This window comes from Melanostigma gelatinosum (genome assembly GCF_949748355.1).
Source record: "Melanostigma gelatinosum genome assembly, chromosome: 13".
Taxonomy (NCBI): domain Eukaryota; kingdom Metazoa; phylum Chordata; class Actinopteri; order Perciformes; family Zoarcidae; genus Melanostigma; species Melanostigma gelatinosum.
This window is the reverse complement of record NC_136646.1, coordinates 19,304,112-19,310,560: the sequence shown is the minus strand read 5'-3', so window position 1 is coordinate 19,310,560 and position 6,449 is coordinate 19,304,112.

Here is a 6,449-nt window from a genome sequence, read left to right as displayed (position 1 = left end):
GGAAAGAACAGTGACAGCTCTGTTATTCACTGCCTGACATATGACTGCTCAGTGCACACACTGAGCTGCACAGCATACATAGATATACAAGTTACATAAAGCCACAGAGTATATAAGGTCAAAATAGGAATGGTGCATACCAGAAAGGACTCTAATTAATAAAGCCCTTTATTAGTAACGTGGAAAGATGCTCACACACTGAAACACAATTATTGTGGGTGTGCAAAACGGAATATGCTGTCCTATCCTCACTGTCCACTGTCAGCAAACAGTCAGTCGTAGTCATGTCGCGTGTGCTTAGTGACCATCTGCCATCTCATGCTGCCAGTGCATATGATACATATACAATGTTGTCCTTATATTTATCCGGATGATGTCCTCCCCTGATTCATCACACCGCCGGAAGAAAACAAATAACAACATTCTTGGTTGATCGACTGCCAGTGGTTCATTCAACTTGGGTGACAGATTACAGGCGTCGCGTACCTTGTTTTCTTTACTAGCAGCTGTTGTGCAGTTCAATTCTGCATTTTAAAAGGATAATACTGCCTACATTGGGAGGAAGCAAGCTATTATTGGAGCGATTAGCGAGCGGCGTGTTTTTCTGTGTTTTTGTGCATGTTTGTGTGTTTCCACCTACAGTACATATGGTGTTATAGGCATTGGTGTTGCTTGTTCGGTTCAGATACCCAGACAGCTTTTTAATCAAGTCTCTTGGTAACATTTCAGTCGGTAGTTGCAACCAAATCCAACCAGCCTTTAAGGTCTTGATCTTGCTCCCACTCATTCCTACTTATACGCACACATGACCATGACCTCTTATACTCTAACTGTATATAAAAACACACCGGTTATGTCGCATGCTCTTAATCTCTTCCACACACTCACACTTGCTTTCTTTTATTTCTTTTTTATACAGCGCATGCACAAAGACGCACAAAGACCCCACAGCATTTACCAGCAGGCAGAGTGTTGACAGGAAGTAAACAGCACTCTCTCTATCAACCGATGTGTATCAGGGCTACAGGGACCCCATTCACTCCTATTAGCAGTGATTACCATCACCGAGTTCTCCTCCTGCGCCTGATTTGTATCTGCGCTAGCAGGCCAAAAGATCTCTATCAGTACCTACTGCTAACGTTCAAATTCCGATCCTTTATCATTGTCTATTAATGAGACAATTAGTCGCAGTAAGAGAATGAGGTGGATTGGGTGGGTGATGTTGCTTTTGAAGTGGGGAAACGTTGTCCCTGTCAGAAGTTGCCAGGGACTGCACAACCTTTCTGCACATGTTTTTGATATTAGTATCTGGATTATTTCACAGTTAAAATACATACAATACAACAATACAGGAAGGAATTAGTGTATCAATGCAAGTCGAGCTCAAGCATTAACGTACTGTGTAACCAAACCTTGAACTTCATTTCAGTCATCACATACATGGTACATACATGGAATTTGACAGCTGGGGAACGAACCTTTTGGTTAGAAGACTACCCGCTCGATAGCCCCTGAGCCACAGGCGGCCCATAGACCCTGAGCATGTAGAGACGGCGACCATGGGATCCAAAGAAGCTGGTGTTGACTGCTGGCCTATAGGATGAGTGAAATGCTTCCTCTTGCTCCTCACAATATTACATGTATGTAAATCAATCAATAAAACATGGGCTGGTCTTGTCTTTTTTATGCGTGAATGTTAAAATCAGGTTTTCACTCATCTCAAGTCAATACATCTGTTTGTGTGATGTTTGGTGCAACAATTGTCAACCTCAGACATCATTCAGAGTCATCTCAGAGGGGCTCAGATTAGGCAGACTGACGCGGGGATTATCCCTGACAGAGTGTGATAACGAGAAAGCAACAAAGAGTAAAATACGAGAAGATTTAGGTTGAAAAAGTGTTTACTTGTGTAGACAGATAAAGAGGAAGGGTCTGTATGTATTACAGTCGTAGATTACAGCATAATACTGTACTCGTCTAGCAGCGTTCAGTTTTTCTGCTCCACATATCTGGAACAAAGTCCCAGAAAGATGCAGGTCTGCTGAGACCCTCAGCTCCTTTAAATCAAGATTGAAGACTTTTATGTTTGCTGCTGCCTTTAAATGAACCCGATTCAATTAATATATTCATCAATTTCCTGCATTTCTGCATTTTACTACTGCATTTTATTTCTTACACTGTTTTTTTATTGTTTCAATGAATGTTATTAATTGTTTTTAAATCTCATTTTCTTTTGCCTTTTGATGCTTTCAATGGTTTTATGTGAAGCACTTTGAATTACCTTGTTGTTGAAATGTGCTATACAAATAAACTTGCCTTGGCTTGCCTTACTAACCAAAAACCATCATGTGCATAAACACTGACAAAAAACCATCTGTTGGTGACAGCTGCATTACCACACACACACACACACACACACACACACACACAGAAAGATGTGCATTAAGTAATCTAACAGATCACAACTTTATTGACTGATAGCCTTTCTCTTACATTTCCGTGATCCTCCTGCTCTTTAAACATTAAGGCTTCGAACCAAGCTCACTTTACAAACTGCATGTATATTTGCAGGCATATTGTCATGGCAGAGGAGCCCATGTGTGCTCATTATTATTAGAACTGTGATAGAAGTCAGCATATGACACTGCTCTTTTATCCTCTTAGGCAGCACTTCGTGACAAATATAAAGCACACAGATGTGCACACACACACACACAGACAGATGTGGAGACATAAGTCATGATCTCTGTTCCATTCTTATTTATTTCTTAGACCTTTCCTGTCCCCTGAGTCTGTTCCGCTTTCTTCCTTTTTATTTTTGTAACAAAGACTAATGAGAGAGATAAAGACAAGCTACAGTATGGGCCATTTCAATCTATCCCAATAAATGACACATTTAGCATATTTGTCAGCTTATTGTTGTTTCAGTTAAATCAAGGTTTTCCACTGAATAATTTTCTTTTAAAAGAAGAAAAAAATGCCGTCACCAGGAGTTTGACATGTTCCTGTTGTGTAGTATTTGACCCTTTCCAAGGGTAAAATAAAACCACAGCTTTCAGAGGAAATATCTATATAGCTGAATATGAGTGTTGTATGAAAATGGGACAACATATCCCATAACACAAAAGTTATGTTTAGTTTCCCATGGTGCCAATATCACACGGTAATGGTTGTGGGCTGTGTGTGGCAGACAAATCCCTGAAGCCAATATACAATATTATCCTCCGCCAGAATCCTGGTTTGCAGTGAGCCAAAAGGAACTCCCCCAGCCCAAAACAACAGCAACTGCGAAAGTATACCACAAAACAGCTCATAACAGTTATACTCAAACATGAGTTCTTATTACATTCTCAACACAGCACACAATAATAACAAGACATAATTCACAATTATTGAGGAACAGTGATTCCCATGCGTTCCATTCCATATAGATGAGGATTTGCTCAATTTATTAGCTTGCATTTCTAAAAACGTTGTGCAATGACAAGTACTTGATATCTACATATTGCCAGTTGTCCCTACATGACCGCAGTATCGACATACTGTGGATTGAAAAGTGTGTACACTAATCTGTTTGTAATGGATTGTGAACCGCACTATTTTTAGACATATCTGTCAGCTGTGAGTTAATCTGAACTGGCACAATCTCAAACGCACAATATACAGACACGATAATACACTCAGCGAGGTGTTCAAGGTTTAACAAGCGTTACATTCAAGGTCACACGAATTCAAGATGGGAGGGAGCATGTTCGATGGATTTATGGAGCCATGTCATCCATTGGCCTGTGTCTATCACTAAGGCAAATAATGGCCGGCCTCCCACCCAACAAATGGCCACAGCAGATGGACAGAATGAAGAGACATAATTGCCGTGCAAATGGCAGAGGGCTGAAATGTCTGCTGTGATCCCTGTGATAAGGGCTGGCTGTCGCTCAGCGGCTGGAGCACTTTGTCTTTTAATCACAGTTTGATCCCCTTTCAAATTGTCCTTCAGCGTGACACTGAACCCTAAGTTGCTCCCCAGGCAGTCGCTCAGGTTTCATATACCTGTATGTATATGACTGTTCTAATAAAATAAAAATGAATAGCTACCACATATAGTTCCGTTGTTATATTGCAGAATAGCACGGTGTGTATTGCAGTGACGCATCAATGCAAGTCCTTTTTTACGCGGCAGTGAAAGTAGCATCTACAAATTCTTCTGTGGCTTTATGATTACTATCTTTACCTCTGTGGCTCTGCGTTTAATATCTCACATTGTAACTCCAGCTCTTATGCTTCCCTCTCCTTCATTCACTGTCTTTATCCCTCAGGACCTTCGCATCTCTCACCTCCTTTACATCACATCAACCCCATGGTGTGTGAATGTGTTTGGATGTTCAGTGCGTCATTTCCCAAATGACTTGACCTCAGCATATAATAAAACAAGCTTAAACAGAGAGAATAGGATTTGTGCTGCAATAAATATGTCATGAGACTTGTGTCATTTTTTTCCTTCTCTTTCAGCTTCCTGTCCTCCTCATGTTTCCCATGACCCAGAAGAAGCAAATATGATATTAAAAATACATTTTTCTTCATCCCATAGAGCTCCTTTTCTTGTTAAATTGGTAGCACGAAAGCATGTTTGCCCTCCTTTTCCTTTGCCCCATGCACCTGCTCTACCCCACATACAGTGTAGATTCAACAACACAGAATCATAAATTCAAAGAGCAGCCACTCCCATCACAACACCCAGGAGAAATCAGTTGCCAGTGCAATAGCCTCAGAGCCCCTGCCCTTTACCTTCAATCCTCCTCATCACAGGAGAGATCCTCTGAGACTGGGGGAACGCCCCATGATCCATCTCAAGAGACCGAGCCTGACTTAGCCTATCTTGGCCTTATATGAATGAATTATGTTGAAATGATCCCAGAGGCAGAGGCCACATCATGCAGGTTGCACAAACCTGCGCGCTCTATAGACTTAATCATGTTTGGCAAAATTTATTTTATTTAGTTCAAATTGTGTCCGTATGAAAATATCAGGAGGACTCACAGGAGTCACGCCCCCGATTGTGATGTTTTTATGCATGCTGGGGAAAACACTGAACATACAGTACAGTAAAGAGAATGCGCGCATACAGCATACACATAAATGTATACGCATGAGCAGCTTTGATATACAAGCCCCTTCTCACACGCATCAATGCATGCTTACACGCATGCGCACCTGTGGGCACAGACACATTTACATTTACAATCTAATCTACTCAAATATGGCACACGTACAGTTAATTGAAAACTGACTGAAGTAATGCAACAGCGCCATCTTTCTGTCCCGACGGGAAACTGCAGGACTGCAGCAAATTGACTTCGCGTGAACAAGTGGTCCTCTCTGTTTCTTTTCTTCTCTCATCCATCAAACTGCTGAATTCACCTGCATCAATAATCTCTTTCATTTGATGAACAAGTCACTAACACGTGTGCGTGTGTGCTTGTATCTGTGCACGTGCAAGCTTTTGACTAAAAACCTGCACCCACATATGTGTGAGCCTGAGGTTTCTTTTGCTTCATATGAACAATATATCAGAAAAACTGATGTCTCTTTATTGCTCATCTTACACTTGCCCTTTATTTTCTTGTGGTTTAGACCAACACACACACACACACACACACACACACACACACACACACACACACACACACACAAACACACACACACACACAGTCTCCTCATTCCTCCCTCGCCCCCCCTTCTCTCTCTCTCTCTCTCTCTCTCTCACTGACGTCATAGCAACTGCAGTGTAAGATCCAGGGCTTGCTAAACCGTGCCCACCACATCGGGGGAACATGTGGTGAACGCATTATTGGGGTTATTTGGCCGGCGAGCTGTGGGCAAGATCGCCTTTTAGGCAGCAGCAATTCTAATGATGTGACTCACTCTGGCATGGTGCAGCAAACTGTGCAAGCAATGCGAGAGGGTTAGAAAGGACTGAAAGGCGTCACACTGATGTGTCACCGGGCAGAGGCAGAGGGGAAGGGGGTGAGAAGGAAGAGAGAGGTTGAGGGAAGGGTATTCAAGGCGAAGGAGATTTTAGAGGAAAGGACATACAAACTTTTCACAGTACACGTGTGTCAGTGGCAAGAGTCAAAAGATGACTGCAGAAACTGAGGGATGCTCTGTTGCATATAAGAGTAATAAGTAAAAACAGAGTGAGACACTTGTGTGATTTGCATTTTAAAGGATTATCGACCCCTCTAGGAGGCTATGCAACATGTGTTTTCATGAACACACACACATTTATTTTTTAGACATTCAAATTCAGTCTCTTAACTGTGCAAAATGTGCAGCTCCAGCATTGAAGGAGAATGGCTCATCATTTGGTTATTTTGCCCACCTGGTCTGACTTCCACGATACTAATAGTGAGATAACACAGGGTTTTGTCTTCGGAGGCCAATTTGGACTA